At 36.5% G+C, this 22,531-nt stretch overlaps 1 protein-coding gene across 6 annotated transcripts in view; it reads right to left on the minus strand.

Annotated features, from left to right (window-relative positions):
- LOC110256428 (uncharacterized) overlaps positions 1–22,531 on the minus strand; it is a 1,007,420-nt gene that overhangs the window by 748,900 nt on the left and 235,989 nt on the right. For all 6 annotated transcript variants that reach the window (XR_014824871.1, XR_014824872.1, XM_084991378.1 and 3 more), the window contains one exon: positions 12,124–12,212. The gene's annotated coding sequence lies outside the window, so the exon portion shown is untranslated. The remainder of the gene's footprint in view (positions 1–12,123; positions 12,213–22,531) is intronic.

Genomic DNA, 22,531 nt, shown 5'->3' on the forward strand with positions numbered 1-22,531 from the left:
AATTATGAGAAAATATGAGTCATTATCTCCATTTAACATGCTGGGTCAGAATTATCTTTACCTCTATAAGGTACTTGGTTTTTAACCATTTCCCAGGGAACATATGCCAAGCTCTTAAAATATTGTTTTAAAAAACATTATGGGCATAATGAATAGATAGCTTTTTATCTTTGTAAAGTACAATAGATAAGCAAGAGTAGTAAAGGTAATAAATTATACAGAAGCTTTAGCATGCCTTTGCAACTGAAAAGCAGGTGGGTCTATTTCCAACATACTTTATAGTGTATAAGCAGCCTTGAGGGATGGTTTTTTGACACTTGATTATCCAAATACATAGAGCAACATATGAATAAAGAAAACACCTGGTGAGAGGAATCTTGAAAATAGTCATGAATGTTAACTTAGGGTTTCTATTTGAAATGCCAATTTTCAAAAACAGGAAGATAAAAATAAAGCATAATACTAAAATTTAACAACCATAAAGCACAATATACAAGGCACATTTGAAATCCCAGTATACTAGTATTATTACCCTATATTCATAGGTAACAACTGTGCATTGTATAGGTGAAGTAAGTTCTCAAAGTAACAATGAATACATTATGACCTAAAAATTGTCAGTTTCTCTATCAGTAGGGCCAAGAATGATGGTATCAGGCTGGTCTCACTGTGCTAGTCTACATTTTACGTAGCCCCTGGAGCCCAGGCTACAATGTGAATTGTTCTCTCTGGGGTTGTGCAAATGATATTCTTAATAACCTCCCACAGCTGTGGTGCTAGAAGCAGCCTGGTCCAGAGGAAGCTGCACAGCCGGCTCACAACTGACTGAGTACTCTGGGTTTGTGTATGAAAGAAGAATAATTATAAATATCTTGCCTAAGTAAATTATACTGAGAGATAAAATCTGCGCTGATGCCACCAAATGATGTGTATGGGAACGTCTGCAGCAGCTTCTTCCATGATATCCTCCAACTAGAAACAGCTGGAATATCTCTCCATAGGAGAATGGTACGTTAACTGTGAAGGTTCATACAGTGGAATACTACATAGCAGTAAAACGAAGAAAGAAAACAATAAACTAACAGGCAAAACTAACTAATAACAGAAATTAGAATAATGGTTACATTTAGAATGGATAAACAAGAAGGTCCTACTGTATAGCACAGGGAACTATATCCAGTCTGAGATAAACCATGATGGAAAATACTTTAAAAAAAATGTGTGTGTGTGTGTGTGTGTAAAACTGAGTCACTTTATACAGCAGAAATTGGCATAATAATGTAATTCAACAATACTTCAATAATTTAAAAAAAAATTGGAATAGTGATTTTTCAATAGCTTGAGGGGACAGTTTTGAGTGAGAAGGGTGTGAGGGACACGTTGGGTTGATGGACATAAATCATGACCTAAGTGGTAATTACTTGGATTTGTGTGTAAAAAGTTCCTTGAGCTGACACTTAAGATTATGGTACTTTGGAGTTCCCATCGTGGCACAGCAGAAACGAATCCAACTAGGAACCATGAGGTTGCAGTTTCAATCCCTGGCCTCACTCAGTGGGTTAAGGATCCGGCGTTGCCATGAGCTGTGGTGTAGATGGCAGATGTGGCTCGGATCTGGCATTGCTGTGGCTGTGGTGTAGGTCGGCAGCTACAGTTCTGATTAGACCCCTAGCCTGGCAACCTCCATATGCTGCGGGTGAGGCTCTAAAAAGACAAAAAAAAAAAAAAAAAAAAAAGATTATGGTACTTTATTCACTTCATTATATGTATAATAAAACTCAGTAATAAAGTTTGGTTTTAAATCTGCTCTGAATCATTTGACCATAAACACAGTTACCAATGTGACATTCCATAGAGTAACACAGAGAACCTCTAGGACCATATATCTAAATATGCCACCATCCTGACACTCTACTTAAACTCATTCATCCTGAATATGCCTTGACCTTCATATCTTTGAGATGATATGGTCTTAACAGAACACAAATTTTGAATTGTTGATTGATTTTCAGTAACAAGATTTTCTCAGACTTGTCTGTGTTCTGAGATTATGAGATTATTTTGCTATATAATCAGCAACATATATATATATTTTTTTTTTTTTTTGTCTTTTTAGCTATTTCTTGGGCCGCTCCAGCGGCATATGGAGGTTCCCAGGCTAGGGGTCTAATCGGAGCTGCAGCCACCGGCCTACGCCAGAGCCACAGCAACACGGGATCCGAGCCGGGTCTGCAACCTACACCACAGCTCACGGCAACGCCAGATCGTTAACCCACTGAGCAAGGGCAGGGACCGAACCTGCAACCTCATGGTTCCTAGTCGGATTTGTTAACCACTGCGCCACGACGGGAACTCCAAGCAACATATGTTTATAAGCACACCAGAAAAAACATTTAATATGTACTCACTAGTGATCATATCAGCTAGTAATGGCGTAGGTTCATGTCACCTTATACAACAAATTGATGATTTTAAAGTGACAGAAAAATTCATTTTTTATAAATGGAAGTCAATTTACAATTTTATTTTTTTTGTCTTTTTTAGAGCCACACCGGCAGCATACGGAGGTTGCAGGGCTAGGGATCAAAGCAGAGCTATAGCCACTGGACTACGCCACTGCCACAGCAAAGCCAGATCTGAGCCAAATCTGCAACCTACACCACAGCTCACGGCAGCACCGGATCCTTAACCCACTGAGTGAGGCCAGGGATAGAACCTGCATCCTCATGGATACTAGTCAGATTTGTTTTCGCTGAGCCATGATGGGAACTCCTAAAACCCCATTTTCAAAATTTATTTTTGCTCATTTCTCCATCCAAATCAATCCCCAACTTAAAGTAATTATCTGAAGCCACTTAAATATTATGCTTCTAAAGATATCCCTTTAATAAAACGTATTGTCTGTGTCATGAATTTAGCCCTTTTTTTCAACATGCTCAAAACTATTCCATTGATCAACAAAAGAAAGACACAAGTTTTTCTTTCTTTTGTTTGTTTTTCTTATTAGGGTGTTTGTTAGTGATTGACTAGAATCAAAAAAGACCAAGTCGAAATTATTCAGAGTCAGGCCCCCAACTCCAAGTCAGACATCATTTATGAGGCTTGCTAATCCTGGGCTTTACTAGAAAAATGTTGATTATTAGAGATTTAGGAGTCTGAAAAGCTTGTTAACAACCTCCCTATGCTGACTGAGAACTTGGGAAAACTGAAATCTCTTTCTAGACTGCACCTTTAAACAAATTTCTCCCTGACTGCTTTTCAGAGTTAAATCATTTCTGTGCTTGGAAAATTTAACAAACAACTGAATTCTGGCCTTGCAAAGGTCTCTTCTGTGTTCATATTGGTGGCATTCCACACTTTGAGACTGTAGAATTTCCCAGGCCATCTTTGAAAACAAGATCAGATATATTTTTGTGAAGAATGATGAGCTATATTGAGCCTGCTGTGCCCCATGCTTGATGAGGACAAATCTGTTCAAAAATTTATGATGATCTGATATGCATTAAAAATGCACTCAGAGCAATATTATTTTGACTCTCTGTTAGGGAAAGAATTGAATCTCTTACATATTTTATTCTGTGTGAGGGCCAAAAACTATTATTACTTATTGACAATGAAAATAATATGCAATTATTACAATGCAAGACACATTAGAAGGGTCCGATACATTCTCACTGATTGACTGATGTGTAAATTAACTGTGTGACTATTATATTTTACAGATGAGATAGTTCAGGAAGCACATTACTTAGTAAAGAAAGAAGTAAAAGATTAACGCCCACATGTCCATCTTGATTGTTCTGTCCATCCTTCCTTGGCCTAGGTGAGAGGATATGTAACTTAAATTTAACTGATCATCAGTTGTGTGCACACAACCCTCCATAACACAAATGGAGCATGAGCAAGATACATATACAACATAAATGACAATACCCCAAATCAACAAAAATGAGAATTTTTTATCACTAAACCGAGTGTTGTTTACGTTTCTAAATAAAGAAAACAAAAGAGGCCTGGTCCTGGCCTTGAAGGAGATTATAGTCTCTGGAATCAAAACTATTAAAGAATAAGTGAGTGTAATATATGATGTTCAAAGGTGAATGTGTTTTGGGTTGAAGCTGAATGAATGAGTAACTGGATAGGGAGAGGCCAGGGAACTTGTTTCTACATCCTGATGTAGGGAAGAGGAAGTTGTTGGGTTTTTCTAAATGTTGTTTTATTTGTTTGGGGCTTTATTTTGTTTTTGCCCTCTAATCTCAGTTTTCAAGAAGGGATCTTTTTTCAACACATCAGATCACCAATTCAGTATTATTAATTTATCTGATCTTTATATACCATCTGCAGGATATTATACTGGATCATTTTCCTTTTCAATGTCCAACTTACACAGGCTGGCCAAGATCTTGGTGATATAAGCAGTATTGATACCCTTTGGATAAGACTTGACTACACAAGCAACATTTATTTTTGGTCACATTGCTTAGCTCTAAACTGGAAAAGGCTATAGAGAAATCCTCCAAACACTGGCTTCCTGATACTGAGTAAATTTTATGAATCCCCAAGTGGTTATTCTAATTTTTGAATAGGTAGCTACATAAACATTTCTGGTTAGCTCAATGATACTCTTGATGACTATTGAATCCATTGTTTTTCATTCTACAAAACAGAAGCTACCCTGTGAATCATAGACCAACAGGGTTTTGTAAAGAATGAGGGGCTTATATTTTTCCTAGAAGAAATAGGAGAACAGAGATCAAGGAAGCTTTCACCAAAAATTAGGGAAGTTGCCTCAAGAAGTTAAAGAGGTTGTCTCAGCCCAAAGCACTTAAGCTACTGATTAAAGGTTTTGCCTGAAGATCTCTAGTATCTCTGAGAATGTCCTATGAACTGACTTTGAGTGAATCCACTTAGTTTGTGTTTCTTAAGAGCTCAGGTCTGACTGTACATCTGGTTGCACCATGTCCTAAAAGAGTATGTCCTTTCATGGGAAAGCTCAAATCTGGGACAGCTCAGGGAAGGGAGTTCTGAAATATAGTTCCTAGCTTCTTTGCTGAAATTCACATGAGGCTTTAGACAGGAGTGTTAGATGCCCAATAGACTGCAGAGAATATAGCACAAGTCCCCCCAAATTAGGTATCACTTTCTAAAATAAAGAGGATAGGAGTTATTACCCTACAAGGACATCTGTGTTCCATTTAAAAGGGAAGAGGATTCTGAGGAGAAAAAAAGTGTGAGAATGCAGCATATTTTAACTCTGACTTGGAAATTAACTGAAGAATAGCATAGAAAAGGTACCAAAAAGCTGAGGAGGAAAAGGATGTTTGACTTTACTTAACCCAACATTTCCACATTTATTGGATCAAAGAGTTCATTTTCTTTTCATGTAGCACATATTAGCAAGGTTCCACAGTGAGGTTTTATATAAATCCTATTCCAACAGATGTTTTCAGCATCCTTCTAGATTATTAATCAAACTATGGTTAAATGAAGCATACTGACTAATGTGTTTAACTCTTCTCCTCCTGACACTTCACTGAAATCACAGCATTGGGCCTTTAAGGCATAAGCCCCAAAACAAAAGAAACTAGAAAGAAAAACATCTGAGATGACAGATTTCAACAGTTTTGAAAGATGGAAAATAGATGAAAATTAGTAACTAGGGAGTTTGATTAAAGACACTTAACAATCAGCATGGCCTAGGCAACAGCCAATCAGAGGAGAAACCAGGAAAGCTTAGAGCTAGGTCTTGGGTAGCTCCCTGCTGGGCTGGGCTAGATAGTAACCCTTTGGCTGATGGATGGTGAAAGTCAAGGGCCCCAGGTGGATAATTTGTGGCCATTGGAGATGGTGAATACTCAGCACGTTAGGAAATGAAACTACTTATGAATTGATGTAGAGGTATTTCAGGGGGTTAATAGTTGGTAAACCATTCCAAGAAAAGGCATTCTAATCAGAGAGATGAAAGCCTTAAACTATGCATATGTAAAAGACAGTCCAAGCCTGCATCAGAATTACTGTGAATTGCTAAGAGGTTCTACTGACCCTAGAAGGAAATTATGTCACATATATGCCAGAGTTTCATAAGCTACAAAATGCCGTATGTATAGTATTTATTATGTTAAATATGTTATTATTTATCCCACAACTGCCAGCATGGTGCTTGCTTCCTAAAATTAAGACAATAAAAAATTTGGAGGCTTTTCTCCATTTCCACCCCAAAGAATTGTTTCTTGCTCACAAACAAGAATGAAAAATATATTTACAGCAAGAATATATGCTCAAAGTGATTCTTCCAATGTGTTAGCAATAAAACAAAGGTAATCTTTCTTGAACTAGACAGCGACCCCAATGCCTCTAGGTTTCTATCAGAATAAACTCTTGTCTTCTGTGGTGACCTTTCCTCAAATATTAGCAGCTGCTCTTTCACCATAACCACCCTCCCCACATGCACATACACAAACCCCATAGAAGCTGCCATCTTTGACTCTCCTGACCCTTTCAATAAATGTGTGCTGGCACATTCTTCAAAACTCATGACCTAGCCACTCTGAAGGGCTGTCACAGCCAAAGATTATTTTGAAGGGGCAGGGAGGAAAATCTTTGTTTTTTTTTTGCTTTTCTCCTGAGCTTTTATTTTTTTCTTTTCAAAAGACCCTATTTTACCCAGGATTCTTGACTCTACTCTGAAAAGTTACAGTAAAAATGAACATTACTATTTTAACTAAAGATTGTTAAGGTTGAATACTTGACATTTTCTTGGTAATAATTCACAATAACTTAAACACATTATTAGACTTTCTAGCTGCTTGTAGAAGGACAACTAAGGTGAAAGTTAAGTAGGCTGCTGGTTGAAAGTGAAATCAGTTTACTATCCCCTGGATTCACAGGTTGATTTAATCTCAGTAACTCTGCTAAACACTAAACACAATGCTTTCTCTCTCTTTTTTCTTTCCTTTTAAATTTTATCACTAACTTTTGGCCACCCTGACCTCCCACAATCCTTACATCCTACAATGCTTACTGTCATCATCACACATTTTAGATTGTAACTAAAGATGATGCTGAACTATTGTCTACGCCTTCATCTCAATGGACCAGTTCTCCTATGAGATTTTTTTTTTTAATTTTATTACAAAGGACTGCATAGTACAACTGTGGGAGCTGGCTAATCAAATCCAAAGTGCACGGGCCAAGAAGTTAGGAAGGGGAGATGACACACAGGCTAAAACCCCATAGGCACAAGGTAAAGTTCTCTGTTCACAGGTGGTGGTCAGGAAGGAAGATCCAGAAGGAAAGAAGAGCAATTACAGAGTCAGACGTTGTATGGAGTCCTGGCTTTAGGGAAATCCTAAGTCCTCTTTTAAAGGCTTCTACTCAGATGCAGTTAGGTCCCAGGTATACTACCTTTTTATTAATTAAAAGTCTAATGAGTAGGGACCATAATTACATCTGCAAAATCCCTTCATGGCAGAACCTAGCTTAGGGTTTTAATGAGTAGAAGTTATGCATATGCGACAAAATGACCACTACTCTCCTATTCTCATGAAAGGGTATCTTTCATAACCTGGCCCAATTAGACACATAATGAGATAGAGAATTCTGGGGATGCAAGTTCAGTCAAGACAAATTAACATCAAAAAGCCATCACACTGAGCATGTAGTATATGGGACATAGATGAGACTGTGCTGCTCTGAAAGAATAAACAAAGGCTCTGTAAATAAAATAATTTCCTGTCTCCCCAAACATCTGGCTCTGTGCTACACACATAAGAGATACAAAATAAAGACTTGAAAAAATAATTGGTCCTGGCAATTTCTACCCAATTGATTATGACTGACTAGATCATTAAACAGGTTTGATGAGTACATTGTTTTATCTGCCTAAAATGATATTCTTTTATGCAAGAATTGAGTTAATAGTAACATTGTTTTTCTCACTTTTTTCCTATTAAATATACACTACATGATTATTTCTGAAAACAGCACAAAAAATGCTCTTATTGTGTTTAATGTATTATGCTTAATGAAAGCAGACTTCTTCAAATTCAGAGTATAAGCCATCAATAGGAATTATCAAAATAACTGAAGAAATGGCAATAACCCATCTTTTGAGGTCAATGTATAATTCATCCATTCAGTCAATGCATATTTGTCAAGAGCCTTCTGTGAGCTATCACGGTTCCATGTGCTGGAGATATGGTCAAGGACAAAACAAAGTTTCTGCACATACAGAAGTTGCAATATCTGGGAGGTGACAGAAAATAAACATATGAATTACTTAATATACAATTATGTAAGTTAATCTGGCAGATTCAATAAATTTGGCTCAATGTTTTTCACAGATTTCATTAAAAATAAAATACACAAAATCAATAAATACAAAATTAAATACGCATTAATTACTTAGAATAGAAAAAAAATAAATTATAAATCTTACAAAGCAGACAAGAACATAACAAAATTCAGGAAAATGCCATATGCAAAAATAAACTTAAATGGGATTAAAGACCTAAATATAAAACCAGACACTATAAAACTCTTAGAGGAAAACATAGGCCAAACACTCTCCAACATAAATGACAGCAACATCTTCTCAGAGTAATGACAATAAAAACAAAAATAAACAAATGGGACGTAAACTTGAAAGTTTTTGCACAGCAAAAGAAACCCTAAATGAAAAGAAAAGGCCACCCACAGAACAGCATAAAATATCTGCAAATGAATCAACTGACAAGGGATTAATCTCCAAAATTTATAAACACCTCCTGCAGTTCAACACCAAAAAAACAAACAACCCCCTCAAAAAATGGGTAGAAGTTCTAAACAGACAATTCTTCCAAGAAGATATATAGATGGCCAAAAAACATGAAAAGATGTTCAACATCACTCATCATTAGAGAAATGCAAATCAAAACCATTATGAGGCACCACCTCACACCAGCCAGAATGGCCATCCAAAAGTCTACAAACAGTAAGTGCTGGAGAGGGTGTGGAGAAAAAGGAATCCTAGTACATTGTTGGTGGGAATGTAAACTGGTGCAACCACTGTGGAAAACAGCATGGAGATTTCTTAGAAAACTCAAAATAGAACTACCATTTGATCCAGCCATCCCACTTCTGGGCATATATCCAGAGAAAACCATGACTCGAAAAGACATATATACTTCATTGCAGCACTGTATACAATAGCACTGTATACAATGGAAACAACCTAACTGTCCATCAACAGAGGAGTGGATCAAGAAGATGCGGTACATATACACAATGGAACATTGCGCAGCCATTAAAAGGAATGAAATAATGGCATTTGCAGCAACATGGATGGACCTAGAAATTATCATGCTAAGTGAAGTCAGTCAGACAGTGAGACACAACATCAAATGCTATCACTTACATGTGGAATCTGAACAAAGGACACAATGAACTTCTTTGCAGAACAGATACCAATTCTCAGACTTTGAAAAACTTAACGGTTTCCAAATGAGACAGGTTAGGGGGTGGGGGGATGCACTGAGGGTCTGGGATGGAAATGCTGTAAAAATTTGTTTGTGATGATTGCTGTACACCTATAAATGTAATAAAATTCATTAACTAAATAAAAAAAAGGAAAATGCCACAGTCTTTTTGTTAAATAACTTCCTGAAACATCCTGTAATTTATTCTTTACTGTATTTTGACCACACATGCTAACAACTATAAAAACTATTTTTATTATTTGCTAATATTTTCTATATGTAAAGTGCTAATTCAGGTTTTTCCCTGGCATGGGTGATCAATATTTGTGGACTTTTTTATTATTGATGATTTAGAAATGTTTCTTTCACATTCACAATTCATACTGGTAATATCATGTAAGTTTTTGTACTGCATTGTAAGTTTTTATGCTAAAACACAGAAATAGTAATTCTGTTTTTCATAACTTCCATCAAAAAAGAAGATAGGCTTTTTATTATGCAATTTTTATATGATGTACTATCAAATATATTCCTGATAAGACAGTGTTTCTATTTGAGTTAAGTGTCAGCGGGAATTGTATCCTCCAGTTAGAATTTTACACATCTGGTAACTATAATAGTTTTCCATAGATTAGCTTCTGGTGCTTTATATTTCAAACATTGTTTCTCCCCCATTACCCTCCTAATTCCTGCTTCAAGCACTGTGGGACACACTCAAACTAGCCTACAATATCTGGCCCTCCTTCTTCATTCCACAAATATCAAGTATCCCCAACTCAACTTCCCCTTAGCTAGATCCCAACAGCCGGGGCATGCAGCCACAATAATGCCACTTATCAGGGGGAAAAAATGAGATATATAATTATTGTTTTTTTAAAAAAACTTACATTTATAATTTTTACAAAAATATAGGCTCAAATGAGAGGCCCAGAATAATGAGGGCTAAGGTAAAACGTAGGGCAATTTGGCAGAGAATTTACTCAGTTATTTTTTGAAATTTCTGTTCATTTATGCTGTCATATCCCAGGTTTCTTCCCTAATGGTCTTACTGATCTTCACCTGTGATAGAATCGCTCCTGGTGCAGAGTTCGCTTCTGTACTGCTAAAGACTTTATACAACATGGGACACTAATTGGGTCGAGTCAGTCACAAATCCAGGACCTTCATCTCATTAGTACCTTTGAATACAGTAATATATTTGAAATATTAAGTAATATTTTTCTTCTGTTTCAGTCCCCCAATCTCACCCCCACCCCTACCTCCAGTGCCTTTGTTCTCCACAATAACCAAGTAGAACTGCTATGTTGTGTGAGGGATATGGTAGGGCTAAGCAAAAAAAAAAAAAAATGTCCCTTCGCAGCTTGGCTTTCCAAAAGTCTAAGGTCCTAATGAGAGCTGGTGAATTAAGAAGACTACTCCTAATCTCAAAAACAGAGAGACAATAATAAACAGTAATTCTGCCTCTGGTCCCTAGACAGAACAGATTCCTCCATTAAAGAAAGAAAAGAGTGTCAGAGAGGATGAGATTAGAGGGTAAGGATCAGAAAGGGAAGCTGAAGAGGGGAGGAAGAGTGACATGAGCTGGGATTCCTAGGCCCTGTGTCTTACTTTTAGACAAATCTCTGGAGAGTCCCAAGATCCCAGAGAGAAAAAGATGCATAGAGAATTTGGGCGGATGTGTGTCAGCATGATAGCAAATTCAGTGCCTCAATACAGCACAGGATTCCATATCACCACACCGACCACTGAAGGGGCAACTGAATGAGAAAGAAATGTGTCAGAGATGACTTGTGTGGACTAAGGACTAGATAGGAAGATGGACATCAAGGACAACTGACATGAAGAGTCTACTCTGCTAAGAGGGAGTAGAGGGGATTCTTCTTTATCTTTCCAGTTCATTAAGGTATAACAGACATACAGCACTCTAAGTTTAAGGTAGGCAGCATAATGATTTCACTGACATGCATTGTGACCTGATTTCACAGTAATTCTGGTGAACATCCATCACCCCATATAGGTATAAAATAAAAGGAAAAGGAAAAAAATGTCCCTATGATAACACTTAGGATTTACTCTGATAACAACTTTCATGAATAACATACAGCAGTGTTAACTGCATTAATCATGTTGTACATTACATCCCTCCTACTTATTTATTTTATAATTGAAAGTTTGTACCCTGTGACCATGTTCATCCGATTCTCCTCCCCCTACTCCCTCCTCCTGGGCTATGAGTTTTTTGTTTAGTTTTTTTTTTTTTTTAATGAAATTGACCTACAAACACTATTAGTTCCTGGTGTACAGGGTAGTGATTTGATATTTCTACACATTACAAATAATCACCATGATAAGTTATCTTTCACTATACAAGAATATCACATTATCATTGACTATATTCCCGATGCTGTACATTTCATTTCCATGACTCATTTATTTTGTAACTGGAAGTGTGTGCCTCTTAATCGCCCTCAATTATTCCTCTAACTGGGATTAGATTTCTCCCACCCTGTCAGACTAGCATGCTACAAATAGATATCAACTCAAGATATAAAATATATGAGAATTATATATAGAACCACTAAAAAAATTACAGAATTAAGAATTAAAATAATAAAATAAAAAAATATAAATATGCATATACACACACACATAAATATATCTTGCATACCTGAATTGTGCCCCAAAGAACATATCTTGTACACTTGGTTATCAGAGGTCAGCACATTTCCATTGTAGGCATTCAAAAAATGGTTTTCCCTAAGAAAAATCAAAGAATTTATAAGTGAAAAAAAAAATCTCAAAATTCAGGTAACCAGCAGTAACTCAGACAAGTTTCTTTCATGAGGAAAGACATTAAGATTAATACATTCTGGGCTATGTCTGACAATACTTCATGCTGTAAGTGGAGAAAAACGCATGTAAATCAATGAAACTAGAACACACCTTCACACAATGAACAAAAATAAACTCAAATATCTTAAAGATGTAAATGTAAGACAAGACAGGATCAAACTCTTAGAAGAGAAGATAAGCAAAACAGTCTCTGACATCAACCGTACAAATGTTTTCTTAGGTCAGTCTTCCAACAGAAATAAAAGCAAAAATAAAACAATGGGACCTACTTAAACTGACAAGCTATTGCACAGAAAAGGAAACCATAAAAAAAAAAAAAAAAAGAAGAAGACAACCCATGGAATGGGAGAAAATAAGGCTTAATCTCTAAAATACACAAACAACTTATACAACTCAACAGCAAAAAAACCAACAGCCCAATTGAAAAAAGGGCAGAAGACCTGAAGAAACATTACTCAAAAGACATACAGATGGCCAAAAGGCAGGTGAAAAAATGCTCAACATCACTAATTATTAGAGAAATACAAATCAAAACTGCTATGAGGTACCACCTCACACCTGTCAGAATGTCTATTATTAAGAGGTCCACAAATAGCAAATGTAGGAGAGGGTGTGGAGAAAAGGGTACGTTCCTTCACCATTGGTGAGAATGTAAACTGGTATAACCACTATGGAAAACAGTACGCAGGTACCTCAGAAAACTAAATATAGAACTACCATATGACCCATCAATTACACTCTTGGGCATATATGTGGACAAAACTTTCATTGAAAAAGATACATGCACCCCTGTGTTCACTGCACCACTATTCAAAATAGCCAAGACATGAAAACAACCTAAATGTCTGTGGACAGATGAATGGATTAAGAAGATGTGGTATATATACACAGTGGAACACTACTCATCCATAAAAAAGAACAAAATAATGCCATTTGCAACAACATATATGGAACTAGGGACTCTCATACTAAGTGAAGTAAGTCATAAAGAGAAACACGAATACCATACATCACTCATATCTGGAATCTAATATATGGTGCAAATGAACCTATCTGGAGAAAAAAAACAAACTCACAGACTTGGAGAACAGACTTATGGCTGCCAAGGAGGAAGTGGGAGGGACTAGGAGTTTGGGGTCAGCATATGAACACTATTGCATTTGGAGTAGACAAGCAATGAGATACTATTGTATAGCACAGGGAACTATATCTAACCACTTGTGATGGAACATGATGGAGGATAATGAGAGAAAAAGAATGTATGTATATACATACTTGTGTGAGTGTGTGTGTGCATGAATGACTGCGTCACTTTTCTGTGCAGCAGAAATTGACAGAACATTGTAAATCAACTATAAAAGAAAAAATAAAAAACTTACAAAATAAAAATTAAGAAAACTTTAAAAAAGTAAAGAAAAGGTTGTATACATACACAATAGAATACTATTTAGCCATAAAAAAGAACAAAATAATGCCATTTGCAACAACATGGGTGGAACTAGAGACTCATACTAAGTGAAGTAAGTCAGAAAAAGACAAATACCATATGATATCACTTATATCTGGAATCTAATATATGGCACAAGTGAACCTATCTACAGAAAACAAACTCATGGACATGGAGAACAGACTTGTAGTTGCCAAGAGACAGGGGGAGAGAGTGGAATAGATAGGGAGTTTGGGGTTAGTAGATGCAAAAACTGTTGCATTTGGAATTGATAGGCAATGAGATTCTGCTATATAGCACAGGGACCTGTATCTGATCACTTGTGATGGAACATGATGGAGGATAATGTTTAAAAAAGAATGTATATGGATGTATAGCTGGGTCACTTTGCTGTGCAGCAGAAATTGACAGAACACTGTAAATCAACTAAAACAAAAAATTGAAGAAAACCTTTAAAATAAGTTACTAAAACAGAAAAAAAAAGGCCTATATTGTTCATTTTATCAGAATTACATTTAATTAGCTGAAATCACAATTTCAGGCCAGTTTTATGTACTGGCTATACTTACTTCCCTCTAGTAAACCGCCTCCCCAGAACCTCACTTAAGAGATGTGTGCTGAGAGGAAATTTATGCGTACTATAAATTCAGTCAAGAAATATATTTCACCCACGGCCTCATTTGATACCCTGTCAAAAGCTACCTGGAGGAGTTCCTGTTGTGTCTCAGCAGTAGCATCCCACCAGTATCCATGAACTCAACTAGGGCTCGATCCCTGGCCTTGCTCAGTGGGTTAAGGATCCAGGGTTACCATGAGCTGTGGTGTAGGTACCACATTTAGCTGAGATCCCGAGTTGCTATGGCTGGGAGCGTAGGTCGGCAGCTACAGCTCTTATTTGACCCCTAGCCTGGGAATTTCCATATGCCATAAAAAGAAAAAAAAAAAAAATTACCTGGAGACTTGACAGAAGGTAGACAGACTCGCAAGGTAGACAGACTCACAGACACGCGAGCGCCCAGCTCCCCGAGGCTTGGAGCACAGCCTAGGGCAGTGACAACCTGCAGGGCCACACTTCCAGACAGAAAGAACCTGAGGGAGCTGCTCCACTCGTTTAAGTAACTCGCGGGGCCTCAGCTGCAAGAAATCCTGGACCTGACTTGGGCTACTGACGCCCAGCGCCTGTGCCTGCGCCTGCGCCCTTCGAACCCGCACGTGCGCTGTGAGCAGGCAAAGTGCTTGCTTGGTCAATGTCGGGATCGAGCAAGCTTCTGCACCAAGTCTGTGCGTATACCCAGTGATGGGCACGCACCTCAGCCCAGCCCTGGAGTCCAGGAATGGTGCTGTCACAGGTGAGACCTACAGGCAGGTGGCCCTCCCTCTCTTCTGTTCCACTCTCCCTGGGCCTTCTAACAAAATTATTATTAAATAAAAATAACATTACCATTAAAATACACACTTTTCTTAAACTGAAGTATAGTTCACTTACAATGTGTTAGTTGCAGGTGTACAGCAAAGTGATTCAGATAGAGAGAGGATTCTTTTTCAGTTTTCCCATATAAGTTATGACAGAATATTGAGTAGAGTTCCCTGGGCTATAGCATAGATCCTTCTTGATTATCTATTTTATATATAGTAGTGTGTATATTTTAATCCCAAACTCCTCATTTATCCACCTGTGCTTTTCCCCTTTGGTAACTATAAATCTGTTTTCTATGTCTGTGGGTCTATTTCTGTTTTGTATATAAGTTCATTTGTATCATTTTTTTTAAGATTCCACATATAAGTGATATCATGTAATATGTCTTTCTCTGGCTTACTTTTTAATATGATAATCTATGGAGGTTCCTTAAAAAACTAAAAATAGAACTACTGTACAGATCTTGTAATCCCACACTTGCACATATATCCAGAGAAAACCATAATTTTAAGACACATGCAACCCAATGTTCATTGCAGCACTATTTACAATAGCCAAGACATGGAAGCAACCTAAATGTCCATCAAGAGATGAGTGAAAAGATAAGGTGTGTGTATATATACACATTTGTACAGTGTATATATACACTGTAAAAATATATAGAGAAAGAGATATATACACACATACATAATAATGGAATATTAGCCATTTAAAAAGAATGAAATAATACCATTTATTTACACACTTTTGTGCTAGCTAATCCCAACTGCCACTGTCAAATTTCTGTATATTCATCATTTACAAACATAAGCACCTAAGATGTCCATGTGCACAGTATACTCAACTAAAATTGTTACATTTGAAGAAGAATAGGGTAACAACAATAACAACAAAAAAAAATGGCACCAGTTTGGAAAAGTTCCCAATTTCAGTTTGCAGTCACCTAAAGCCCTAAAATAATTTCAAATGCAGTTGTAGGATGAGAATTGAGAATTAGAAAGAAAGCTAAGTAAAACTTTCATAGACCTTTTTCTTCTTTATTCTGCTGCACTGTCCTTTTAATGTGCCTCTGTAGCCACCGGGAGTGTTTTAGGACTTCCTGTTCTTTGAATTTTGACCGAAAAATGTCCACCCTCTATCAGCTAACCCTGGACATAGATGCATTGGAGAGGGATCTGAGGAGCAGAGGGCTGGGTCATTTGCCCCTAACAAACAAGGTTTTGTAAGAATCCAAATTTGAGGAGTTCTCTTATGGCATAGTGGGTTAAGGATCTAGTGTTGTCACTGCAGTGGCTCAGGTTGCTGCTGTGGTGTAAGTTTGATCCTTGCCCTGGAAACTTCCACATGCCGTGGTTGCATCCAAAAAAATTAAAAAGAATGCAAGTTTGAGTCAGGACTGGGAGAGGGAGGAAGGATGCAGTAGAGGGTTCTGGAGTTGGAATTGAAGGTTCTAAAATGTAAAGTAAATCACTGAATTCCTCCAGAATCAAGTGCAACAATTCTTTAAGGTTTCCACTTCTTAAAATTTCATGCTAACTTATAGAAACAAGAATAGATGTAAAGCAAAGAAGGTATTTCCTTTTAGCACTGTAATGATTAAAAGAAACTACCTGGTATGCTATAATTCCATACAGTGCACAAAACATGCCTGCAAATCAACTGACTAGTCACAAATGTAACACATATCCATTCAGTCATTCAAAAAATATTTTGAACACTGACTGCCTGAATATAACGATAAACAGGAAAAATACTGCCTTTAATTTTCATGAGTATATAGGTCACATATCCATTCAGTCATTCAAAAAATATTTTGAACACTGACTGCCTGAATATAACAATAAACAGGAAAAATACTGCCTTTAATTTTCATGAGTATATAGGTCAGTACGTGCATGTATATGTTTAAGGAGATGGGTAGTGATAATTTCCTCACTTGTTAAGCTAGTATTTATCAAATGAATACAATATGCCATACCTCTTTTACATGCTAGCAATGAACACATCTCTTTCCCTTGAGATAGCTCATTCCTTTTTTTTTTTTCAAACATCAGATGATATAACTTATATATGGAATCTAAAAAAAGGACACAAATGAACTTATTTGCAGAACAGAAACAGGCTCACAGACTTTGAAAAATTTATGGTAACCAAGTGGGGCAGGTGGTGGGCTGGAACGATGAACTGGGTGTTGGGGATTGGCATATGCACACTGAGGTGTATAGGATGATTAGCCAGTGGGGACCTGCTGTATAGCACAGAGAACTCTACCCAATATTGTTATAATCTATGTGGGAAAAGAATTTTAAATATGTGTACATATACAACTGAATCACTTTGTTGTACAGCAGAAATTATCATAATGTTGTAAACTATATTTCAATAAAATATAGTTTAACTTTAAAAAATGCGGGAAAAAAAGAGATGGCTCATTCTAATGTGATAATAAGTAAATGAAATTTTAAGGTACTGGAAAACCCTGTTAGAAAAACCAAAAACAAAGAAGTAATGAGAGTATGTGTGAATTTACATATGAGCACATGCTATTTAAGACTTTAGGATTTGGTGGTTGAGGATAGCTCATCTTTAGAGGTGATGAGATCTAGAGGTGATGACCTCAGATTTCAGCAGAAATCTGAATAAAATGAGGAAATGAGCCATGGGGATACATACAGAAGAAGCATTTTGAGCAGAGAGAATTTCAAGAGCAAAGGCCCTGAGTTGGATTCGTGCTTACATGTTGAGTATCATGAATCACAAATTTATACAGCACACAATTCATTGAACTCTGACTATATGCTAGGAAACAAATACCCAATGTAAGTAAAATCAAGTCCTGGCACTCAAGAGGTGTAATATTGTCCCTCAAAGGTTACAACAGAAATAGATACATAAACAACATAAAGTTCCGCCACCCCCATCAACTTCAGGTAGGTGGGAAAATTGTCTTAGAATCTGATAAAGTTAATATGTGGAATTAGTATAATTAAGAGGTACAAGAAATTAGGATCTGCACAATTAAGCCAGCACAGTTCTTTAAGGGAACACCATAACCATTAGAAACAAGAGTATTAAAATGTCATCAGTGGGAAGAGTGGGGAAGAGGCATGGGTACAGAAGGAGGAGAAAACATACACATTTAGAAAAGTTATGATGAGTTCAGAGGTACTACTGCCTCCAACTAGAAACAAATAATTAGAAGCAAAGTTGGATACAATGGTATCATATAATGATGACTGATGTCTTCAATGTGCAGTTCGTAGAACTGTTAAGACAAATATGAACATTTAAAATAATGACAAATACGAATATTTAAAATAATAGATTCCCAAGTTTTCTTTTATTAACGACCCAAATCATTCAGTTTTATTTGGGAAATAAATCACTTTGGGCATTCCAAATAACTTTGCTAGAAATTCTTCTACTTCTGGTTTAACTAAGTAATCCATCACCTTCTACAAAAACAGGTTTTTAAAGTTTATCATAATCTATTATTTTATCAAAGGGAATATTCCTGCCACAGTTATGTACAAACATAGGTCTGGACTTGTCAAAAAGGTGTGATATAAATGGAGCTGACTTTGCTGAGGTTAGTAATGTCTTTTATTTCTAGAATACCTCAGATTACTCAGTCAATGTTTTGTGCAGAGGTGACAGAAATGAGAAAGGTAGATAACTATTGATTCCAAATTTTCTACGAGAATTATTCCATTTGTTTTGAAAATTAAGCCACAGGAGTTCCCATTGTGGCTCAGCAATAATGAATCCAACCAGTATCCATGAGGATGCGGGTTCAATCCCTAGCCCTGCTCAGTGAGTTAAGGTTCCGGCTACACCTGTGGTGTAGGCCACAGATATGGCTTGGACCTCATGTTGCTGTGGCTGTGGTGTAGGCTGACAGCTGCAGCTCAAATTCAACCCCTACCCTGGGGATGTCCATATGCTGCAGGTGTGGCCCTAAAAAGAAGAAATAAATAAATACATAAATTTTAAAAATAAAAATAAAAAATTCAGCCACAGTTCAGTTATAACAGCCTCATATTTTTTTATTTGTTTGGTCAGATTAGAATTCAACTGGGGTTAAAAATTAGTGTATTCTTAAAGAGCCATTTCTTAAAAACAGTCAAAATCCTTTAAGAACTGTAACTACAAACAAACAAACAAAAAAAAGACAACCAGCCAGGTAGGTTAAGAATTTAATTAAACTACAACAAAGCCAAGGGCAAGAATTTCACATCCATGCTTTCAGAACTTCAGAGATTTACACCAAGCTATCCTTTTAAATTAATACTGGTTTACTGTCCCAATGCATGATAAATTCACTCACTCCCTAGGCCTTTGTTTATATACTTAAGCCATGACAGGACTGATCAAAACCCAATATTAAACACCTACTATGTGCCAAACCCTGTGTGAGATACTCCACCGGCTTTTCACACCTGAAAGGCGTATAACAAAATAGCCTCAAAAAATGATTTTTTGACAAACTGTTCTTCGCCTGCTGTTCTAACTCAAGCTGCTCTCAGAAATAATATCCAATGAAAGAGAGTAAACCTGAAACACAGTGACCCTAATCATCTACCCTCGTACCCTGCAATTGAGAGTAAATAGCCTGTAAGGGGCAAATTCAATTTCTTCTTTGCTGCCAAAAGCCCTATAGCCAAGTCTGTAACTTTTTTAGACACATTTTTATGGAGAATAAAGTTCACAAAGTATGAACCACTATGAAAGATCTCACTATATCCAATATCCCTGTGTATAAATGCATATAACCTACTCTCATTACACATTTATAATCATATCATTAACATCATTCAGAATATTTAATCATAGAATTTTTTTCTCCATCTAAAACCTCTTGTTTGAGTTCCCATTGTGGCTCAGCAGATACAAACCCAACTAGTATCCATGAAGTTGCAAATTTGATCCCTGGCCTCACTCAGCGGGTTAAGGAGCTGGCGTTAAGGCAAGCTGCAGTGTAGGCCACAGATGTGACCTGGATCCTGTGTTGGCTGTGGCTGTGGCATAGGCTGGTAGCTGCAGCTCTGATTCGACCCCCAGCTAGGAATTTCCAAATGCCATGGGTACAGCCCTAAAATGAAAAACAAAAACAAACACCTCTTGTTAAACAAAAAAGACTGATGTGATTGAACAATGGCAAGAAAACCCATGTCAGTCACACTTAGAGATGATCCACATAATATGTAATTAGGAGTCTCCTGAGGAGCTTTCCAAGATTTCACTGAAAAAAAAAAAAAAACAGCTTTTGGTGAATTCTGAACCATTAATTTTCTCTTTTATTTGAATAATTATATATCTATCAACTGACAGTGAATTACAGAATGTCGTTTGATCACCATCAGTCATTGCGGTAGAGTCAACCAAGAGGCCAGGTGCTCCTGCCATAAAACTAATAAGGCAGAGTTTTTTGAGAACAGTGAAGACTATGAATTCAACACACAAAAAAATCTCATTAAGAAAGTACATTTCCTATATACACATAAAGTGATAACTTCTAAGTCAAACATTTCTTTTGCTTTAAATAATAAAATGAAAGATATAGTTCTAAGAAAGCGTAAATAAAAATGAAGAATATAGTATATACTTAAAACCTCTCATTTTTTATATTGTTCTTCAAAACATTTATTTGCTTTAAAGCAATAATTCCATTCTAGGAATTTAAGAAAATAATTAGAATTTTATTCAAATAATAACTTCTTCTGAACATTATTTATAAAGATAAAATTGTATAAACAGCCTAAATATCTCTCACTAAAGATGAATTTGTAAATTATGATAAATTTCATCTAGAGGGGTTACTACATTCTTTAAATAACATGTTTTTAATTAACTTTAGATACCTTAAGAAAATGTTCACAGTATAATGTTAAATTAAAAAAAAGGTAAAATAAAAGGAAGTATAGACATTATTTAACATTTCACACACATAAATATACAGAAAAGAGGGCTTCAGGGGAATAAATTAAAATGGCATCTGTTCTCCTCCATGAATAGTAAGATTATATAATTTCTTTTTATACTATTATGTACTATACATATTTTCTATGATAAGCTTGTAATACTTTTATTCAACATAAGGTTGTTTATTTTTGGGGTCAAGAAGGAAGAAACTTTTGGAGGTAATAGATATGTTTATGGCATAAGTTGTGATGATGGCTTCACAGGTGTTATATCCAAACTCATCAAATTGTATACATCAAATATGTACAGTTTTTTGTGTCAATCATACCTCAATTAAGTGTTTTTTAAAAAGATTTTTTTTTTTCTTTCTATGGACACAGGTGCGGCATATGGACGTTCCCAGTTTAGGAGTTGAATCGGAGCTGCAGCTGCCGGCCTACACAATTGCTGCCAGCCACAGCAATGCCAGATCCGAGCTGAGTTTGTAACCAACACCACTGCATATGGCAATGCCAGATCCTTAACCCACTGAGCGAGGCCAGGAATCGAACCCTTATCCTAATGGATACTGGTCAGATTCTTAACCCATTGAGCCACAATGGGAACTCCTAAAAAGATATTTTTAATTTCTAATTTTATCTAAATCTTTCTAATACTTAAAATTTCACAAACAGTACAAACTATATTTATGGAAAAATATCTTGAAACTAACTTCAGGAAATTTCATTCCCCCAAAAAATTTTATTTATTTTTGTTGTTGTGATTAATTTTTATTGTTGCATAACAAACCACTGCAAAATGTAGTGCTGTAAAATAGCAAGTTATTATTGTCTTAAGGTTCTGTGGATCAACTGAGTTTAGGTAGACAGTTCCTGGTTAGAGTCATCACGCACTAGCATTTAGTTGTTGCCTGGGATTGCAATCATCCTGAGGCTCAACTGAGCTAAATGCTCAAGATTCAAGATAATGCGGTCACAGGGCCATCTTGATACTGAATTGAGTTGGCTGTGAGGTCAGCTGGGCCTATCCACAAGTGGCTACATGTGACTTTTCCACATGGCTTGGGCTTCTCACAACATGGTGGTCTGAGGTTAGTCACACTTCTTCTGACAGCTGGTTTCCTAGAGGCAGCGGCACTAATTCCAATTCTGTTTGTCAGAGCAGTCACAGAGCCTCACAGATTCAAGGGAGTGGATAAAAAGGCTCTCCCTTTTGATGCCTCTCAAAATTTTATATACTAGATGCTGTGATTCAACTACTATTTCTTATAATTGCTACTTTGTTAATAGTTTTTAAATTTAAGTTAGTACTCTAAGGAGTTATGTTTTACTGTTATTTTTGTATTGTTTTATTATATTTATTAGTTTTTTCTTCTCTAGAAAGTCTATTTTGTCTTTCCACTCCATCAGTAATTATTAACCACAATTAGTTATCTGA

This window comes from Sus scrofa, chromosome 13 (genome assembly GCF_054392235.1).
Source record: "Sus scrofa isolate SSC_HxYL_T2T_F1_AM1 chromosome 13, Sscrofa_HxYL_maternal_Yorkshire_Landrace_v2.0, whole genome shotgun sequence".
Classification (NCBI taxonomy): Eukaryota; Metazoa; Chordata; class Mammalia; order Artiodactyla; family Suidae; genus Sus; species Sus scrofa.